The sequence below is a fragment of the Culicoides brevitarsis genome, chromosome 2 (assembly GCF_036172545.1).
Source record: "Culicoides brevitarsis isolate CSIRO-B50_1 chromosome 2, AGI_CSIRO_Cbre_v1, whole genome shotgun sequence".
Classification (NCBI taxonomy): domain Eukaryota; kingdom Metazoa; phylum Arthropoda; class Insecta; order Diptera; family Ceratopogonidae; genus Culicoides; species Culicoides brevitarsis.
Genome location: NC_087086.1, coordinates 18,943,421 through 18,966,576, shown reverse-complemented (window position 1 = coordinate 18,966,576; position 23,156 = coordinate 18,943,421). Strand labels below are relative to the sequence as shown.

Here is a 23,156-nt window from a genome sequence, read left to right as displayed (position 1 = left end):
CGAATATACATATCGCCACACCACAGCCGGAGCATTACGACAAAACCTACCATTGTAGTTTGAGTCGCGTTCCGAGATAGATGTTTGCTTTTTAAATATAGAGGAACTTAATAAAAATAAATAAATATTGCTAACAATTTAAATGATAAATATTTAAAAATAAAACATAATATTATTATTTTTAAAGTGAAATAAAACAGACGGAAAATTTTCGTGAGAAAGTTTTCATACAAAAAAAAAATCATTGATTGATGTTGTCTACTCTAAAACAATTTTATGAATAAAAATTTATCAAAAAATTGCAATAAAAAATAAAAATCATCTAAACAAATCAATTCAAGTGGAAAAAAGTGAAAATCTTAACAAAAAAAAAAATGTTTTGTGAATAAAAAATTACTTAATATTTTTTACTGTGAAGTGAATATTTTTATTTATCAAAATCAATAAACACCAATCATATCATTTACACAACGTTCGTGGCTGAAACAGGCTTGGAACAGAATAAAAAAAAAATTAAAGGTGAATAATTAGTGCGAAAATTGTTGTTTTTTTCGAACCACTTGTTTAATGTAGATTTTTTTTTTAATACAATTTTTTTGTCGGTCGGCTTGTTACTTAACATAAAAAGTTGCATGCAGAAGGGTCTACTCCACAAAAAGCAACAACTAAGGGTTTTACATAATTATGACGGATTTTTTTACATTTTTTATTATTTGTTATTATTTCCTCGGTGGTGTTGATTGCTTAAGCAGCTCATAACCAGCATGCAACGTTACTCAACGCAATTTATGTTCCCCGAGTTCCGATTTGAATGTCCCTCAATTATATTTTTCATTCGAAGGGGAGCAACAAGGAAGCTAGTTTACACACCCAAAAAACCCTTTCCTTTCCTTCGTCGCACTTACCGAGCCACACACAAAATTTATTGATATTACCTCTTCTTGTTGCTATGCAAATTTATTGCCTGCACCGGTACTCACATCCAATTGTGCATTGAAGCGTTTAATGTGTGGAGTACTACCTAGTCTCTAATGTGCGATACATATGTGTAGTACATGCCGATCGTCGAGTGTGACCCTTTCTTGATGATACACACAATTTTAATACAAGCATTTATTTATTTATTTTAGGGGAATATTTCAAAGTCAATTAGAGAGCATTCACGTCATTTTTTATCGGCAGGATAAAAAAAGTCACTCGTGTGCTATATGTAGTATAGAACAAACAAAGGTGCTGCTGATTTTTTGCGCATATCTTCATCATTATTCATTTAAGACGTGACGAAATAATTTTGCCACACGAAAAAAAAAATAAAGTGAATCAAATTGAAAGAGGGACATTATTCACACCTTGTTCAAAAAGGAAGAGAATAAAGTGATTAACGGTGCAAAAAAAAAACTTGAATGAATTTTGGAATATTATACAAAATTGGATTATATTGAAATGACTATCGGATTAGTAGTGACTAATTGAAGTGGATTAATATTATTATTTTAAAGGTAAGTGCATTTCTTTATTACTATTATTTTTTTGTTTTAATACGCATCACATTTGATCGTATCGAAAAAGGTCATAATCTGATAATTTAATTAAAATGTCGAATCACGGCTGACTCGTAAATCGTGTTAATTTACAACTTGTAAACTAAACCAAGAAAAAAATGTATTTATGAAATACGATAAAAAGTAATTTACATGAAAATTGTCCTAGACATTTTTTCGTTTCGTTTTTTGCAGTGTGGCAACAAAGGCCTCCCTTGAGGTTTCTTTGTTTTTTTTAAATATTAAATTTTCGTAATAATAACAACATTTAAAAACAAAAAAAAAATAAAATTTCGTTGTTTACGAATTGCATCTGTGCGCATTCGATAAAAAAAAATAAAAATTTATAATTTCCGTGATTCCGTTTCTATAATTTTAATCTGTCGAAATTCTTTGAATATTATTCAAAGGCTAAAACTTATAGCAAAATTGAATAAGAGTTAAATTTTGAGCTTTGAAGTTAAAAATAAAATTTTAAAATCGTAAATGCTTGATATGAATAGAGTTAATTGAAATCTACAGGTTTTAGATTGAAGATGGAATCATCGCGGTCCGAAGATCTATTGCGATCAATTGATTGGTCTTGGTCTGTTGAAGAATATCATTCCATTCGGATCGATTTTCAGGATCTTAGTTCAACATAGTACGGAGTATTGTTCTGAGAATCTTGCGTTCAAAAGAGAGTTGCATTTAATTTTTCTTGATTTTTAACCAAGAAAATTAAACGTTGTCCAAAAATTTTAGAATTTTTATCAAAACTTCTAATTTTACCTGAAAAAAATTAAAAAAATAAATTTTTAAAATCAAATCTTACCTATTAACTCCACATTGACGGACAGACTCCCAAACTAATTTTTAACCTAAATGTCCAAAAACATTCGATTACTACTCAACATCACTCCAGTGTCCACTAAAAATGGGTTAAAGACTTTTCAATTTCTATTATTTCAAGTATTATTGTAATTATTATTATTTGTTTTTTTTTTTTCAAACAAACACAAGTCCAAAACTCAATGAAACCATGATTAGCACAAAATTACATTAACATAAATATAATCAAATTCACCAATTTATTAGACCGTCGCTTCTGGGTTACCTACCTAGAGGTACAGAACATTTGTGCACGTATCACGAGTCAACGAGCACCTCAGATGAATTGCTACAATTTTCGTGTTTTGTGCTTTATATAAAAATTTCTCTTGTTTGACCGTTTGCTCGTTTTGTTTACAGAACAAAATGTAACGTTAGGTTAATTTGATGTTTTCGGTCGAGAGTTGCGCATTGACACGTTAATTTTCTGCTCTCTTCTCACTTTTTTTTTCAATTTGGCCACTTAACCTTAGTGCTCTAATTGTTTCGGAAGGGAAACGTGTTACTACTTCGCTACCAGTTTCGGAGATGCTAATTGCCAAAGTAAATACACGCATTTGCTACAATGTTTCTTGTAATTGATCCGTCGTCGTCGTTGTCGTGTGTTTACGTGGGAGAATTGGTTCTCATTTTGATGTCAATCTATTTCTTTATGATCTTGCCTAGCAGCCAAATATGAAACTAACGAGAGTGTAATGAACTCATGAGAACCTGGGTAAGAAGAATTTCAGAAGGTCGTTTATTATAAGTTGATTTTTCTTGTTGACTCGAAGGCAAAGAGCAAAGCAAAGAGAGAAGAAATAAATATGTCACACACATATTTTAAGAGTAATCCTATCCGTTGGATGATTGACATGTTTGAACATCTTTCGGATGACGACGATATGAAATTAGTTTGCTGTAACTAACGTGAATTATTTACGGGTTAAAGCAATTTGTTTGAACAAAGTGACATTAAGTGGAATGTTAACTGTTGTTTTTCATCATAATTTGCACACGCGTAACACACTTACAGAAGTCAAGATTTACCTTTCTTTCCTGCCTGTCCTTCCATCATCGCGCACTAAATGTCCATCAATGTCGACCAAGTTCTGTAATAAAAAAAAATAATTTAAATTTGGTGCATCGGACCACGACGATGACGCTCAGAGGAAGACCTTCACACACGTTTAAGCTCAAAATTAAGTACGTAGTAAGAAACCATGCCGCTCCTAGTTTAAGTTGCATTTCTGTAGTTTGTTTAAACAAAATCCAAATACTTTTTCCTGGATACTATATTACAAAATACGAAAACTCGTTTATCACCGCAGTCAGTTGCATTCGTTTTGTAAACAAGAAATCGATGAAGCGGTTATCGAAATTTATCGTCCGTTGCAACTCCACGATTTTTATTTTGGCTTAACGTGATAGCGAGCCTTGATTGATTAACACCCACTTTTGTTCAAATATTACAACAACGAACAAAAAAAATCAACGCTGGACCATTAATTTCTTAATAAAATAATCATAAAAATTAATAAATTAATGAGATGATCGTTCCAAGCACCACCAATAACGACAAAATCAACAGCGACGCGGCGACATTGATGAAGTGTAAAAAATTTTTCACTAATAAAATAAACATCATTAAATGGATAATTAACAGCCGGTATATTTGGCACTGACTCCACATTGACACCGTTTGCGTTACCTAACAACATCCACATCGTCATCATCCGCATCGAAGAAACCACAAAAAAAAGACAGGAAGATGGAATGGTGAGGTTGTAACTTTTACACATATTTATTTTTTTTTGTTTCATTCAATTAATCGATGATCTAATACAATTAAACTTATTATGTTATTAATCGAATCGAAGTAAAAAATTGTCCAATATTTACTTATAAAAAGTTGATCGAATATAGTAGACATTCAGTCTGATCATAGCTCTTTTTTTGTGCTGAACCATTATTTTGCTATTATTACATTTCAACTTTTTTTTCGACAGATTTCGATTTTTTTTTTAATAACTCAATAAATATCTTGCTTCACGTTGTGCGAGTAAAGTAAAGGCATAGGTCATGTCACGTTTTTTTTTCGTACAATTTCCATCGTCATCGTTGTCGATGAAGTACGCCAAACGATATTTTATATATTAGATTTTTCGCTGTTTTTTGCGTACCGTTAGCGGTAGTAGTAGGTACAGCCGAAAGAGAAATAGATAATAATAGTAATAATACACATATCAGAGCGTATTGATGATGTAATCGATGTGCGATTGTAATAATAATTATAATATAATGACTTGATGTAATTGTGGATCGGATCGGTTTATGTACATTATACTGCATTAGTCACTTTTCATTATATTGATACATGTGAAAAATTACATGTGTAGGCAATGTTAAAAATTGATAAATGAATTAATATGTTCGTACGTTTGTTTCTAGCTCTTTTTTTTATCATTTCATTATTTTTTAATAATAAGGTTTAATAATGATGTTGTAGGTACGGAGCGTGCGTTCAAAGGAGGAAAATCAAGTGAAATGATTTATTAGAGAGAATTAATTAAAGTTATCAACGGTCGCTTTATTAGCTTCATTTAAATGCATGGGGAGAGAGAGATCGATTCCGATGATAAAGAGATAAAAATCAATCAAAGTGGCATGCACGAATTGTTTAGCTGCTTTTAGAGAGTGACAGCTTCCTAAAGTGTCAGTTTGATATCCTTTAATTGACGTAGATGGAGGATTTTGGAAAAAAGTTTCAGTCAAGTCATCAACAAAAATTAAGTCAAACATTTTATAAAAAACCTTTAAAAATCTCAAAAGCACAATTTATTTTTTCTGAAAATTTTAACTTTGCAAAGAGTTTACTTTAACGCTTTGAAACTTATCGACAAAGCCAAAAATGGTCTGCTCCCGGAATATTTGACAGACAGAAAGATTGACAACGGTAGAAGAATCACAACCTTTTGACCTTCGAAGAAGAAGCTATTTCAGATTGCCAAACTATTAGACAAGCGAAGCGCAGAACTTCTCTTTTCTATAAAGGACTAAGTGAATACAACAAAATGAAGCGAGTAGAAATTCCATAAACTGACACAAGAAAATTTTTAGAGAACTTGAAAATGTATGTGAACTCCACATTACCCTATTTCAGCATTTCATCGAAAAATAAAGATCACGAGATTTTTTGATGGTTTTGTGTTAGTTAAGCCTAAATTAGTCCAAAAATCCTAAATTAATAATTCTAGAATGAGCTTCAGTGTTTTTACCCATTTTTAATTCGGTTGGGTATGCTAAAGAGGTACTTGAAAACCCTCATATGCACTAAAAAAATTCTAAAATCTCGGAAGCTCGTTCAGGAATTTTGAATTTAGGTTTTTCGATTAGTTTAGGCCTAAATAAGACAAAACCTTTGAAAAATCTCATGCCATTTATTTTTCGATGAAATGCTGATATCGGGTGATATTAACTCCAATTTTTTGTTGCACTCGTATGACAAAACAAAGAACATGCAACTGAACGTTGAAAACTAAATATGGAAAAAAGTAGTTACTGCTTCTAAGCAGCAAAAATTGCGCAAATTTACAAAAAAACTGATAAAATTTGACCTCTTCGGATTGTCGTGTGACTCTTTTGTAACATGAGCTTGTAACTGATTTTAATGACAAAATTTCAGTCTGTGCATGAACACGAATTACAGAAGCTCGTAATGTGACGTTTCCCAGCATTCATTGGTCAGTCAGTTACAGACAATAAACGTCTAACAATTGCAACGAAAAAAAAATTACAAAATTGTAAGAAAATTCCACATACATTACAGAGTCTGTACTACAATTAATACACGTGATGAGAGACATCTACTACTGACTCAGTGACTGACTTACTACACACAAAAAATGCTCATGTATGTGAAAAATAATTTTTTATTGCGGCATTGTTTGAACAGCGTAAGAAAAAAAAATCTTGATGAGAACGGGCAATTACAAAAGTTGTTAAATGTTGCAATCGACTAATAATAAATATTTATGAAACAAAGCATGAGCATTGAGTCCTTCTTAATAGATAATAATTATTGAGTAAATATGAGGACGCCTGGTGACTCGCACGTCGTCGTTAGATGTCTTTAACCTTGTGTGCGATTTCATGATAAAGAGATGACATGTTGAATTCTTCACAATCAGTACAGTGACCATTTAATAATTTTTTTTTATTCTTCTTCAAAGTTAAACACGCAGAACATTCCGGTTTTTGTACTTTTTATTCTCTCTTCATTCCTCCTCTATACGTTGAACATATATTGTTAGCGATAATTAACACCACGCAGTAATGAGGTGGAATTATCGCGATTAACATTTTATAATAATCGAGAACACAAAGAAGCCCTCTAGAACAGATTTAATTTTTGCTTACATCATGTAAAAATAATTCATCAACGAACTTGTTTAACTTGGAACAAAAGATCATTTATAATATTTAATCATAAGGTAGAAAAACTCCTACCTCATATCAGATCATGTATTTTTTAAAGGACAATCAAAGAGCAAAGATCAAGAATTCTCGAAATAAAAAACACTACCGAAAAAAATTAATTGAAACTCACACGCGTCACTGACAAAACTTACGAAATAACTTATCGTAGAGATCTTGTCTTTGCACGACTGTACATGAACGTGTGGTTTGTGTAGAATCAGATGTTTCGGTTTTGCTTAAAAAAATAATAGTAATTATAATTTGTGAATAGTGTGAGTCACACTTGTCTTGTCTTGTGCTTGCGAGTACAGGCGAACCTTGAAATAATGATTTTTTTTTAGCATGATGTTTCAATATCAGTCAGAAGTCTATTGAAATTTGGATTTACTTCATGTACAATATTTGATTAGTTTGTTTGTCATGTACCCAGCAGATCAAAAGAATTTTTTTTCTCGCACAATTGTGTGAGTTGTAAGAATTTTTTTTTGTTTGATTTTTAATAACAATATTTAGACAATAGTGCGAGTGATTGATCACGATGCGGTGTTGAGGCGGCGACGACGACGATATGACAATGCGATGATACGTGACTGTTGAGAAGTCTAAAGGCGGTTGAAGTTGGCATAAATGCATGTTTTATGTGGGGATAATGTCAAGGTGGATGAGGTTTAATCAGTGATTAGAGGCAGTTGGTAGCTAATGTAATTGCTTAGGGGACTGCTAATGGTTCATCATAGTTGTAGAGCTAAAAGGCAAACTTTAAGAGAAAATACAATTAATATGTACAATGAATTCTGGTGATGTCAAACCTGGCGACAAATTATTCATCCGAGTACCCGACTATACTTTTGTACCAAACAGATCTTTGACAAGAACAAGAGAGCTGATTAACATGAATATTACTCAAATTAGAGTCATAGTTGCTTTCTTAACCGGACATGCTAGATTGAATAAATTGATGAGTAGAATGGGTTATAGGGATTCAACAGATTGCAGAATCTGTCACTCAGCAGAAGAAACAGTGGAGCACATTTTATGCGATTGTCCTTATTTGGAACACAAAAGAATGTTGCTTTTAGGAAGCACGAATGGCATTATGGATCCTGAAGAATTTAGAGACTTCTCACTGAAAGAAATCTTTTCTTTCTTAATGAAAATCATGACTTTGTAAAGAAAAATATTATTAGAAATAATGGAAAACAACTAAAAAATCAGTTAGAAGAACGCTTAGTAATCATTTAAGAATTTACGTTAAAATTTCAAGCGCCGAATCTTATGGCAAAATTTCGATAAAATTATCGTTAAGGTCAATGAAATCATTCAAACAATCAGTTAATCATTCAATCACCAAACAACCACTAAAATTCATAAAAAATCGTGGGATAACATTCAAAATTATCGTTAAGATCTTTATCACAAAAACAAAAAAGGCAATTAATTGTCTCTTGAAAAATTTACATATTTTGATTTATTGAAACCTTCTGAAGGTCATTGAAACTTCTTTTTGCGTCAAAATAGTCTGAAATTCACTAAGAAGTTAATTCACTCGTAATAAAACCCACTTTTTCCATTAAATTAGCAACAATGTTTCCAAATAAACTCAGAGCTAATTTCATTTTTAATTACAATTAAATAATTTTAAAATAATGATACTACAGCCGTAACAAACATTCGCATTCCCATGTATGGGAACTCGACTCTAATTTAGAAAAATAAAATTAAAAAAAAACATGCATTATTCCATATTAATATTGGGTAATAATTACTGGTGTGCAGTATTAAAATGTGATTTTTTTTTCGTTGTTATTTTATTTTATTTATTTTATCATTAAACATTAGCCCCCATTGTATTGCATTGTTATTTTTTCGTCGTCATTTTGTTTGCCCTAATCATGTTTTTAATTACTTAATGCAGTAAATTGTTTCGGACGCATGCAATAGTACCTAGTTTGGTATATGGGAATTGTTTTACTAGACGATAATTTTTTTTTGTTGTTGGGTGAGATATGAATTTTTTTTTTTTTGACTTAGTTAAATGAATACGCATGATTGTCGCACACAAAAGACGTTGACACAATTACTGACCTTTCTTAAAGTTGTAAACGTTGCGCGTTAATTTGCATGATAATTACGGGGCATTTGAATGAGAAAAGCAAATGCGTGCTCAGAATAAGAGTGTCGAAACAAAAGTGCCGATAACAATCGCTAATCTTGCGTGTTAAGGCATAATTCCACAGCTGCTCACATTTTTCTCCCCCGGTTTCTGATTATATTATTCGAATATTACAGAATTTCCTCAAAGTTTTATTTTTTTTTAAATTTGGTGTTGCTAGTTGCTCGTTTTCAGTGCAACGACGACGACACCCGAGTGTCAAGTTATTATCATATATTTGTTATTAATACGAAAAATAAATATTTAAGTTTGTATTTATGAGTCATTAATTGTCGCTTTTCATTATTCTGGACATAAAAAATGGCATTTGTAAATATTTACTCAACTTGGTGTACGATTGCGAAATTTCCGACTTGTTTCACTTTGCATGTTAGAAAGAATGAGCAGCACAGAACGGGAATGCGATGAGTTGTCAAGATGGAATTTTTTCTGTTGTTGGATGTGACAAAAATAAAAATAAATAAACGAATAAAATGAAACGGGAAGAGATGTCACATCTCGTTTGTCGTGTGTTTTAAATTACAATCGAAAGTGCTGTCATTACGGTGAAAAGGCGAATAAAGGTCAAGAACGGAATTTTTATTGACTTGCTATGCGATTTCTCGGGATTTAGATACTTTTTAGTGCTTTTTGATGGATTTTCATGCAATTTGAATAAAATTTCATTCTAAGAAAAATTAGCTATATTCAAAGTTAAAGTCTCTAAATTGTAGTTTAAGACAAAATTTTATATAGCTCTGTTGCTTAACTTTAAAACTTTTAAAAAAATGTTATGCAGTTTCATCCTTGGATGATTCACTTGGAGATACGCCTTTTTCCTAAATGACATTTCATGCTCCAAAAACTCCTTTTTTCGAGTGTTTCAATTTAAATTCCTTTCATCAATATTAAATTTGTAAAATGTCTGCATTCCTTTCCATTCGACAAAAGCATTTTTCGACTTCAAACAATCCACAAACCGAGCAACAACCGTGATTACTCCACAACAAAGTCAAACAATTTTTTAATATTCATGTAATGAAAGGTCGTTCAATTTCCGATACATAATACCAACCACATCACAGCATACAGACAAGCCAACAAACAGATTCGAAATGACATTGCTTAATATATTTTTTGTTGAGTGTGTAAAGCAAAAGAGCCTCTTTCCATTCATTTCGCTTCATTCTCATAACTCATAATAAATAATATCGCATTATGTTGGCGGTATACAACATTGTTGACGGCTTCTTCGTTGTACGATGTCGATGTCGACGACAGTGAAAGAAACAAAATGCACGATTTGATGGCAAATAACACCCAACCCATGGCTTAAAACCGAAAGAGAATGGCACGATATTCGAGAAATTTTTGTGGCGCGCGATTTCCGTCTTCTTTACGCGAGTAGCATCTATCAACGTGTGCAATCATCGTGGCATTACACGTGTGTATTTCTGTGTGCCTAAGCAATAAATGATAATTTCTTCTGATATTTGATATCATTTTCAGAGTCATTTATTTCAGGCAGTCATTTATAATTGTGTTTACAATGCACAAAAAATAATCATTATTATTATTATTTATGGTTATTAGAAAAAAAGTGTAAGCGAAAAAAGACACGAATGAAAGTAAATTTCGCGAGAGTTGAAGTGTGGTATTGCTGTTCAGCGTTAGAAAGATGATATAATCGGACATTCCGATGATTGTTATGATCAAAGCACGAGTGTTACAATTCAACCACATTTCAACTCGACAACAAGAGTTGCTTGACAATCCCCAATAAATACAAGAGAGACATATCGCAAGTGACATTTGCTTTGAGATTGGCAACATTCCACATACTGACACATATTTTTGGTCAATTACTGTGTTATAAAGGAGAAAATTGAAAGTTTGAATTAGCAAGTGGCGATAGTTGATGTTTAGATCAATAGGAGTTTATTAAAAGTAATGAGAAGTAGTCTCAGACGATTCAATGATATGCTACATAGATGGAGGTTCGAAACAAATCTAAGTTGTATAAACGATGCAATGTATAATTTTCTGATTTTGATTGAATTTTAGTAGATTCCTTTTTGATTTTGCAATCTTTGAAAAAAAAAAGAAAATGAACCAGCTTGCCAGATTTTTGATACTTAGTTTTATATTCGTTCATATAATGCGCTATTTGATGCTACATAGAACACAAAAAATTTAGAAAAGCAATTGATAAGCGTGATATTTAAAAATATACTTAAAGAGGGACAAGTCAACATCTTTTAGCTTTGCCTTCCAGTTCGTCAATGGTAGCCACCTCCAAGTCTATGTGGACTTTGCCTAAAATAGGTGCAAATCACGAAGACATGATGTATATTGATGATTATGCCAGAAATGCAAATACCACGAAAATATTCGAAAAATCTCTTTTCAATGAAAGCTAAATAAAACGTTCGGGCGAATTTCAGCGTTTTGCGTTCCACTTATCACATTTTTAATGTCCAGCTCACAATGAGTTCTATAAAATAAAGAAGTTCTTAAGAATATTTAACGAAAGCATTTCGTGAGTAACATTTAAAACCGTAGTAAATTTTTTCAAAGATAAAAGATAATTAAAATTATAAGACAATTTTAAAAACAACAACACAAATTAAAAATATATTATAGAAACCGTATTTTTGCCAAACCAATATCAATATTTAGACCTTACCAGCAAATGACCGTAAACGAAAAATCATTTAATTGAATTACTCAATAAAAAATGTTTAATAATCATAATAAACATAATCATAAGTGAATTTCAAAAATGAGACGTGTATCGATTAAATGATCCAGTTAATTTTTAACTATTTTTTTTTGCTTCATCTCGCAAATGTAAACTGTGAGCTGAGTTAATTAAGTGTTTGTTTTAAAATAAAAATTTGTCATCGAGAAAGAAAAATAAAATTGCTACAAAAAATGACCTTGCTTAATTGGTGATTTGAAAATTTTCAACTAATTGCCAGCTCAGCGTTGTTTCTATAAGAGAGTGCAGTTAATTTTGGAAATGAATTTTCTAACGTACGCGATTCGTGCGTCAATTGATCGCGCGTTTTTCAAGGGCTCTCAAGGTGTTTTGATATAATTTGTATCAGTCCCTTGTGAAGCAAAAAAGTAATTTTGCGGCAGACCTAATTTAGAGAACAAACAAATTGTCTAATTTGTTTCAAAAGTCTCAAGAGACTTTTATGCAATTAACGCCTTTTTGGCCGTGATCTTTCGCTAACTAACGCACTTAACTTGGGCTGGTCCGAAAAATAACACTGAGTGGTAATCAATCTTCACAGCTATTCATTAAATGAATTCGATTAAATAACTTTCGCCTTCTTCTCTTCTTGTGAACGCACGATGATGACAACAACCTTCACGCCTGTGATGTGTTAAACGCAATACTTTACAAATTTAATAAATAGTTATAATAATAATAGCAAATATGAATTGAATTAATTGGACAAATGTACCTTAAAAATTACAATTGGACACAACTCACTTCACCATCTTGCTTTCCATAAGTAGACATACACGATCCGATCCATTGTCATGTTATTATTATTTTTTTTTTGTTTTCTGGAGCATGATCTAAATTCTCTTCCACTCTCTCGTTCATTATATTTATTTATTTTTTGTTATTGTAACAATAAAATGTCCGATTAAAACATTTTATTTATTTTAACGAAATTTTTAATGCACGATTATATCATATTTATCAAAAAGTGTGTCAGTCGTCAGTTTTCTTCGTCCATTCAAAACAAAAAAAAAAATTTTTTTTTTCTCATTTTTGTCGCCAAATGAGAAACAGAAAAATTAAAGGACAAATAAGTCACCAGAAAAAGAGATGTGTGATGAGGCATGACAACATGAAAGAAATTCGCTTGTCATCCATCCATCAAAAAGTTTCAAACGAACACAAAAAAAAGCGTTCGAACGCTATGGGCCATGTGCCAAAAGACACAAAATAGGTTTAAATAAAGTGAAAATTGTAAATATTATAATTATTCTGTGTGTGACGAAAATAAAAATGAAGATCAAGAACGACGATGTGCGGTTTATCTGTGCGGTCGTTAAACAAGAAAAAAAAATTTAACTGCTACTGTGATGATTAAAATCGTGCGATAAAGTGCCAAAAAACACACAACAAAATGCACATTTTGGCACAAATCTTTTTATTTTTTACTTAATTGATTGAAAAATTAGTGCAAAATGTTCTGGCAGCGGTAGAAAAGGCAAAAACGAATGAGACTTGGTGTCGTCCAAATGCACAAAAAATATTCAATTATTCTGAATTTTCAGGACAGCTCGTGTCAAAAGTTGATGTAAATGCGAGAAAATTTCGATTTATCAGCAACAAAAGCTCTGTGAATCGAAAATGAGTTAATTTAATACTTTAAGGAATTATTTTTTAAACAAAAATTTAATTCTTTTTCAATATTTTTGACATTAAAATTTTTTTTGTTTCTTAAAATATAAAATTTTGATTAGAAAAAACAAGAAATTATTTGTTTGAAGCTAAATTCATCGCTTTCCGAATCACAGGACGCACGAAACATACAACAATTGATAGGCAGCCGGTCATTCACACTCATTCACGGAATCAAGCGTGCTGTTCTGATATAAAATAACAGAGAAAAAAAATGAAATTATAATCGAATCGCACGAAATGCGCAACCCAGTTAAGTTTTGTCAGTTATAGAACGCTGTTAGAACGTTGCAGTTTTCACGTGAAAGGTACGGAAAAACTCTTTTTTTTTAGAAAGGAAGTTGTGTCAATCAAATCTAAACTCGTGTTTAAAACACAATTTCTATTTTTTGATACTTTTTGTCTTAAAACTGCTCAAAAATCCTCATATTACAAACCACATCAACTACTTCCAATAACATGTTACCTTTTTTTTCACGAAACAACACGACGACGATACAATTGCAGTACGCGCGTCGTCACATTTAAAATGTTATAAAATCAAACCAGTTTTGTCTTGTCGTTGGCTACTTAAAAGTACGAACAGCTCTCTTTCTTACTAACTTACTTTGACTTTTGTGTGCTTCCCTGGTGCATGGCATTTAAAGCCGGTTTGCGGTTACAGCGAATTCTTCACTCACTCTGACTTCGTTTTGTATTTAATACGAGGAAATTGGAATTACTCTGAAAAAAAATTATATATTTTTATGTAAAATATTGATTTATGTGTCCTTTGTAGTGTTTTTTTTTGTCGTATTATTACAACTTACCCAGTGACTTGACGCGACACTTGTATTCCAACCTACACTTCAATCGCTTTGATCGTCACCTTCACACTCCTAGTCGACTTTACGGATTTAGAACAGAACATAATTGGACACTTGTGTAAAGTAGAAAATCGATGAGGAGGGTGACATTCATTATTTTTTATTTGCATTCAGTAAAGCTGATGCAATTTTTAAACTTATTTTTCATCCAATTAAATTTTTATATTTTTTTCAAAAATTATAAAGAAACTTACTTTATTTTGATTAAAAAGTTATTTTTGTTCAATAAATTGTAAAAAAATTAAAAATGTCTATTCAAAAATTTACTTTTAAAAATTTGAAAATCGCTCTCTTGTTAATTCAAACAATTTTATAAGTCTTGGACGGTCTTAGGAAATCAAAAATTAATTTTTTGAAAATGATTTGATGATGGAAAAATTTAATTTGACAAAATATACTTTTTATCAAAAGCAAAAATTTATTTTATAAATTATTTCAAATTTCATCAAAAAATCTAATTTCATATATTTTTTTTAAATTATTCAAAAAATTACTTAAAATTCATTTTAAATTCAATTTTAGTTCGAAAAATGTCAATTCAAAAAATTACCGTTAAAATTTGAGAATTGCTTTTTGCTAATTCAACCCTTTCTTTATTACCTCAGAATGACACAAGATAGAAAATTGTTCCAGCCTATTATTTATAATGATGAAGTAATTGAAGACGACTCGTACGGGCAAGCAACTTGGGTGTCTTATCTTCAACTAACCCATCAAGCATTCTTCAATCATTCGCACAACTATCAATTTTTGTTTAGATATCAAGTTACTCTCAACTTCCTCTTCATTCGTTCATTATTTTTTTCGTATTTTTGTGAGAATAGAATTTGTTCAGCTTCCAATCTGTTGTAAAATTCATTGAAAGAGTTACATAACAACTCACACATATTTATTTTTTATCACATTGCAAGGTCGTTCCCATATCCTCATTTACACAAAATATGTAATAATAATAATAAGAAAATAAAACAATGAGACAAGAAGACAAGAAACCGACACACATGCATACACTTTTTTCTTCGTTTTTTTTTTTTTATTTATTTCTCTTTTTTTATTTCGAGAAGCACAAAAAATAAAATAAAACAATTATAAAAGTAAAAAAAGTTCTCTGTGCATGCAAGACAAGGCAACGCAATGCAACGCAGGGCAAGAGAGTTGCATAAGATCGACGACTTGCCATGGGATTAAGTTGCATTTTATTTTTTAATTATATTCAACAAACATATGTTAATAATAAAATATTTTTACTACGAAAAAAAAGATAAACAAACATTTGGTAGCCTTTTTCTACATGCTACATAAAAAAAATTGAACAATCAAACTCTTTGATAATCCAACTTCTCAAATTTCACAATAAATTCAATATCTTGCGGGTGGAGCTGTTTCTCATGTTTGTTTAAGGTATTTTTTCTTCTATTTTTTTTGTGTGTGCGTTCGATGGTGAAGCAAAGAATCGATTTAATATGGGAACAAAAGTTGGTACATTCCATTGATTGATTGTAGACGTTTTTAATGAATAATTAAGTGAGCAGTGATGAGGTGGAAGACATTATACTTAATTTAGTGTTAATATGGTGAACAATGAATATGAAAGTTTTGGGGGAAGGAAAAACAACAAATTGAATAAATATCAAGTTAACGCGTGTCTTTTGGCGTGTAAAAACATGAAAAATTATGTATTATGCGTAATTTATGCTATTAGAAGGGAACTAATTTGGGTTATTCCAATCAGTTAAGTGTGGTGGAATGAGTTACAACTTTTTGGGTAAAATTTATGAAAATTATTTGAATAAACTAAAATATTGACATTTTAATAAATTTTAACAGAAATTTTATTTTTTTTTAATTCTAAAATTTACCAAAAATTGTAAATTTTTAAATTTTCATAATTTTTGGCCCTTCTATATTTTTTTAAATTTTTTTTTAAATACTGAAAAATTAAATAATAGGAAATCCTGAACTTTTTTTGGTCGCCAAAGGATGATTTTTCATTTAAAATTTAGTTTTTTTATCCTCTTTCAATTTGACTTATCGTTTATGGCATACTTGGTCTAGTGAAAGGACGGGGTCAAATAAAATTTTTAGGAACGACATTTAAATAATTTTTCTGTTCTCCTTCAAAAAGCCGGCGATTATCGGGAGGGCATCGAACTTCCTGCATCCAAGTAGGTCACGTATGGGGGTGGTTTTTGTCGATTACTGCTAGTTGTAGTTCCGATGCTAGGTCGCCTATCAGCAGGTGACAGTCCCAAAGAGTATGGTGGCTTTTTCCAATCCTTTTTTGTTGGTAAAATATGCTTTTAGTAGAAAATTTGACATAATGAAAACTTTTAATCCTCAGATTAGTTAAAATTACACGAATATCCTTTGAATACATACCCATTTAATGCTAGTTTCTGACATAATCATCGTTTTAAATATGGAAAATTATCATTTTTGGACCTGATGCTCAACTGTCTGACAAACTAAATGAAAATAAATTTTTTTAAATAATTGAAATTTAACAAAAAAATATTTCAAAGTAAAAACCTTTTAATATAAATTCTGATTTTAATATGTTCACCAATTTAAAACGATTATTTTACGCTCGACCTCATTTATTTTCTTAGTTGAGTCTTATTTTTGTACTAACGACTTCTGCTGCTGACTTAGTCCGTCCCCATCTTCTTTATTGCTGGTCCCTTTTTCATTTACACAGTTTTGGTTTCTTCATATATTCATTTACCGAAAAGTCATCAAAAAAAGATAAAAAAAATTGTCTGTACCTAAAAATCCCTTTTCAAAATCCCACGCCCAGAGTTCATTGTCCCATCAAATCGCACGAGACGGCACCAGATCGACCTTTCTCACCTTGGCTTTTTACGACACTTTATTACAACTCATGTCTGCCTCCGTTCTAGACGACGTCATAAAATCAGCAATATCAGCACCAGACATCACTTTTGCAAACAACATTTCACTTTTCGTCATTTTTCGCATTTTATTTGTGCCACATCATTTCCAAATCAACAAAAAAAAGCGCAATGACAATATAAAACTGAGTATAAAGTTTAACGTCTCAAAGGATATTAAAATATCGTCGAAATGAATGGAAATTATGGTAATTTAATCATATCATAAAACCGTAACGCAAGCATGTCTGAGCATATTCTGACATTTTTTGAGACTATATCCAACGTTTTATTGTTTGTTCTCTTGGATTTTTCCACAAAACCAACAAAAACAAAAAAAAACTGTTCTTTTATATTACTTTATGATTAATGAGACTTTTTTGGTGCGTTGTTTACTCTGACGGTCGTCGGACATTTTTAGACAAATTAATGACATCATTGAATTTAATGGAACAGAGTCCATTTTTTTTGTTTGTTTGCTGTTCCTTCCTTGCTTTGATTTTCCACCTCATTTGTCTTTCACGATCGATGATTTATCAGTAAATGGCTTGCTTGCTTGTTTTACATGAGTGACTGAGGGATGATGATTCATATATGTAGATACCTCACATTCAGGGATGTGAAGCGATTTTTCTCCTAATTTTAATAGGAAATTTTTATTAATTTTTTTTAAATTTTCTCAGAAAAAAAATAAATAAAAAATTTCTTATAAATTTTTTAAGAATTTTTCTTTTTTTTTTTTTGAGAAAATTAAAAAAAAATTCTTATTAAAACTCGGAGGAATTTTTATTTATTTTTTTTTTAATTTTCTCAAAAAAATAGTTTTAATTAAAATTCTATGGATTTTTTAAAATTTTTTATATCATTTGAAAATTTAGAGGAATTTTTTTTAAATATCCTTTGAAAATTTAAAAAAAATTTTTTTAAAAAGTACATTTGAAAATTTAGAGGAATTTTTTTAAAAAGTATTTACTTATAAAATAATAAAAAAATAATAATAAAAAAAAAAAAATAAAATAAAAAATTCTTCATTATTTTTTATATTTTGTTTTTTTAATGTTTTCGTTTAAAAAAATTTTCTAAAAAATTTTATGAATTTTTTTGAAGTAAATTCTTCAATTTTACGATCCCCCAACATTTTTATCTGCTAGTTCCATTCCTGCAATTATCGAAAAGTGATTAAGTCCAGACAAGTTTATCGATTGCACAAGTTTAATGAATTTAACGAACGATATTTGTTTATTGTAGTACACTATCTAGACAATCACACAAACTTTTTAAAAACTCCTTGGATTTGTTTATTTTGCAAGACAAATCGATTTTTTTCGTTTATCAAACAAACAAATTATAGTTGATATTGATTTAAATGTCAAGAACTCAACAATACGAATGCAAAATGCCACGGCACGACTCGCGTAACACAAAACAACAGTTAAAATTTACTTATTCTTCCATTTCCTTTCCAAACATTTTTCATTTTTTTTTTTTTTATTTTTTTAGCCAACCCAAAACTTGTTTTTATTATCTTTTGTACGTGCCATACAACGAATGGGCAGAAATTTCGTTGAATGCAAGTAAGCGCGCTTGTAAAATGGTATAACTTGAAAAACCTTGTTTTATGCGATGTTTTATGTAATATTAAACAAACAATTTTAATGAACTCTGAATGTGTGTCTCTCTTTCTTTCGTTCCATGGCTCGGCTTGCCAGCAGTTGCATACGGATACTTTCTTCGTTCTTTTGTCTGCAATGGGCAAGGAAGAGAGGTAAAATGTTGTAAAATGATAATAATTGCAAAGAATAAATATAAATAAATAAGCAGAATTGACAAATAAAAGTAATTCGTGGAATAAACATGTTTTAAAAATGTTTATTTCTTTTCTTTTCTTCCACAAAAAAAAATACATTTTAAAATTTTTATTCTTTTTTTTTTTTTTGTTAAGCAAAAGAAAAGAGTTAATGAGAGAGACATGCAAAGAAAGCCCAAAAAGTCATGGGAATGAGTTAGAAAACTTTGTTCGGCTTCTTGCATTCCTCGTCGCCAGTTCTTGCATTACACAACTGAAGAAATGCAAACTGAAACGGTAAATTCCAAATATGTGGTAATAAAATGTATGGACAACATTGTTCTATTCTTGCGGTCGCTATGATTCAACTCGTCGTTCCATAGAGAGTTAAAAGTCATCTTCTGCAAAATAAATATTTTAAATAAATAAATAATCAGCAACAAATGGAATGTTTGCCAACCATGATGATGATGATGATATTACTGCGCGATGTTGTTATAAATGATAATAAAAAAAAGCGACAGACAGACAAGAGAATAGACAACGAAAAAAAAAACATAAACTACTACAGAAAAAAATTAACATTTGCCAAGTAATTTCCGGTAACAGACGACTTTTTGTGCTCTTTAACGTGCGGAACAGTTAAAAATTCATGAATTTTACCTAAATATTAAATAGAATTTTTTAATAGTAATGGTTTCTAATCAGCCAAGTTTTGAGCTAACTAAAAAAAATACTAAAGTTACTGTAGTGAATAATTTTGTACAAGTGAATTTAAGAAATGTGCATTGTGAAAAAATAATTTTTCGCAGAACACATAAAATTAGGACGTTTCCATAATTATTTTTCATTTTCTAAATTAATTTTTATATCCAATTTTTTGACTTGTATTTATATCAATTTTTTGTATTCTTTATGCCAAATTTAAATGTATTAGTTATGCTGAATTTTTTTTAAAAATCAAAATAAGATATCTTTCGGTCGTTTCTTTGACGACAACTTTCTTAATATCTTTGTATGCTTGGTTTGAATTAATTGGAATAGATTTTAAGGATTAATTTATAAATTTTAATTGTCATTAGGCAACTTACCTTTCTATACTGGAAATACTGGAGCTAAACTAAGATGCCGGAGGCCTTTTTTTCAGACAATAACTACAAGAAAGTACTTCGACAACGCACCTATTCTTCGCTGCATCAGATTCTACAATGACTTCACCAACCTTGTCGACTTCAATGGGCTTCAGAAAAGAATTGAAATTAAGAACGAATTGAAAAGAATTGTTAGAATTAAGTACAAATAAGAAAAGATGAGATGGATACAAGGGCGAATCCAGGGGGCTCTCAGAAACCTACGAAGGGGAGAGGGGGGTAAATCTGTAATTTTTAACAATTTTCAGGTCTTTTTTGTAATTTTTAGTACATATTGAGCTGAAAAAGGGGAGAAAATGCCCCCTGGATCCGCCTTTGAATAGATATGAAAATAGCTCGATCAACAATCTGTCGAAGAGTTCTACTTCATTGTGGAATCGTAAGCTTCTTCATTAAACGTTTATGAGCTTTGGCTGTTAACCAATTATCTTCAGAAGATCCCAAATTATTTTTAAAAGATCTTAGTAAACTTTTAGCACGATTGGAGTCAGAAAATGTTTTCATGATTCGAACCACTGAACATATCTGACGAATTCAAACTCACCTGATTAAAAAATTTTCATTTCTCGCAAACAACTCGTAACCCATCTCACAAAAATCTCTATGGAGACACGTTAATTCTTTCCTCAAAGTAGCGCAAACTTACTACCTATGATTATTTTTCCATTAAAACTTTTACATTTCTAACGTTATAAATGGCAGATCTGTACCTACCTAGACACAATGCCCTTGATTACTTCTATCGTCGTTCTATTTACTTAAAAAATGATAGTTATTACCGCATTCTATTTTATTTATTATCGGTCGTATTTTAACTCTCTCGGTTCTTTCTTCCTTGTGGCTTGACTTGGCATTCCAGTAAATACAACAACAACAACAACTACAGTTACTTGATAACAATGGCGAGTAGTAAACTTTATTTTACTTCACTTGTGTATTAATCAAAACCCGAAACAACGTGTGGGAGATCAAAACACAACTTTGACAAGTTATCGCTTATTAGACGACAAAGGGACAACTTTTCGACATGTAGGTTGGACTTTTATCGATTTCAGTGTGAACAAAAAGGACGGGATTTCTGAATAAATTTTTGATAACGGCCCCAGTTTAAACGACATGTACAATGACAAATCGTGGAGATATTAACATTTATGGGCCTAAACGGATTTACATCGACAAAAAAGTGTCATTTAAATGCACATGCATTTAAAATTTAATAAATCTACGCGAGTCACAACAAAAACGAAACTGCTTTGTTTACACTTTTTCGTCTGTCGTCGTCGCGTTATATAAGAAAACAAAAAGAGCAGTCATGTATAATAACAATCATCATCCGACGAATGTGTGCTGTTTTAACACTTTTATCTATTTAACTGCTATAAACTTTTTTTTCGGCTGATTTTCGAGCGCTATTGTTATTGTTAAAGTCTCGTTACTGCTGACGAACACAAAAAAAAAACTCATAAAACGATTAAAGAAACAAACGTGTAGCGATGTTTGCGGTAGTGTTTAGGCTCGGCTCAAAGACGTCCGTGATCATAAGCGGGCGGCATTATGTAAGGCCAAAGCAGCTACCAGTGAATGTCATTCTTTGCTCACCGCACATAAAAAAATACGAATTCCTGAAGATATGGAAAAACCGCAACTGTTCATGTCTTTTGTGTGGCACGTCTCTCGATGCGCTCAAAGTTTCTATCTGTGAACTGATATTTTATGATGTTTGTTACATTATTACGAAAACATTGAGAAAAGGTGCAAAACATGATGGTTTTATGCAAACCTTTTTCTGTATTAATTTCTACGTGGTTTGGCAAAAAGTGATCGAGACATTAAGATATCACTCTCTTCCTGGGATGCAAGCAGCATACAAATTATTCCGAAAAAAACTTTCTATTTTTATTATTATTTTATTTTACGTTTTTTTTTGTATTATATTTTATGAACGCAAATTCCTACACAACAATGCAACGAATATCGACAGCTATGAGGGCAGTTCTAGCAAGTGGGCACTTTACGATAATTATTTTTTATTAAAAAAATATCATTTTGAAATTATTTGAATTTTTTTATACCTACCTACATATAAAAAGTTATTTTGTCTTAAAATTAATTTATATTTTTATCTGACTTTTTGTCTAATTAGTTTAGAATTTTTTTTCTTGTTAAAAAAAATATTTTAAATTAGAAAAAAATAGAAGGATGCTTGATGCCTAAATCATTTGAATCTTAATTAAATTGATTTATTTACATATTAACTAAATTAATTAATAAAATTATTAATTTAAGAGAAAATTAAGAAATGCTTGGTTTGAATTAATTAGAATCATTAAATTTTACCTGAAAAAAATAAATAATAAAAATAATTACCAAGGGAAAATTTAGAAATGCTTGGTTTGAATTAATTGGAATCATTAAATTTTCCTGAAAAAAAAATAAATTTTAAATAATTTATGAATTTTATAAATTAAAATTTAATTTAATTTTTATTTAATTAAAATTAAAAAAAAAACAAAACTTACCTTGGAAAAATTTTGCAAATAAAATAAGAAAAAAAAACATTTGAAAAGCGCCCGATAAAAACTAACTCGTTCAAAAACTATAAATAAACGCCAATATTGTACATATTTGCTGAAAAACTGCTAGCCGTTGCAAAAAACTGTATAGAAAAAATAATAAAAAAACATAAAATTTAATATATGATTTTGTGCAGTTGATATGCAACACGAGATCATGTTCGCGCACGTGAGCTATTTATTTTTTTTTCTTCAAAACACTCTTCAACCTCTTTACTCTCTACACTACACCTTCTAAGTCGTCAAGTTACTATCGTTAGTTAGTCGTGAAATCAGGACAAGAAAAAATAAAAAAGTTTAATTGAAAAAATATGTTAAATAAATTTGCAATAATAATCATCAGGAACAGCAGCTGCAATAAACTAACGCCAACGCGCAACATCGTTTCAATTCATTAGAAAAAAGAGAAAAGTTATTCTTGACGCGATTCAATTGT

General features: G+C 30.5%; 1 protein-coding gene across 1 annotated transcript in view; it reads left to right on the top strand.

Annotated features, from left to right (window-relative positions):
• The first annotated feature begins 321 nt into the window (after positions 1 to 321).
• Positions 322 to 23,156, top strand: part of LOC134829660 (uncharacterized) — a 43,123-nt gene continuing 20,288 nt past the window's right edge. Inside the window, exons 1-2 of the mRNA XM_063842862.1 lie at positions 322 to 519; positions 1,131 to 1,499. The gene's annotated coding sequence lies outside the window, so the exon portion shown is untranslated. The remainder of the gene's footprint in view (positions 520 to 1,130; positions 1,500 to 23,156) is intronic.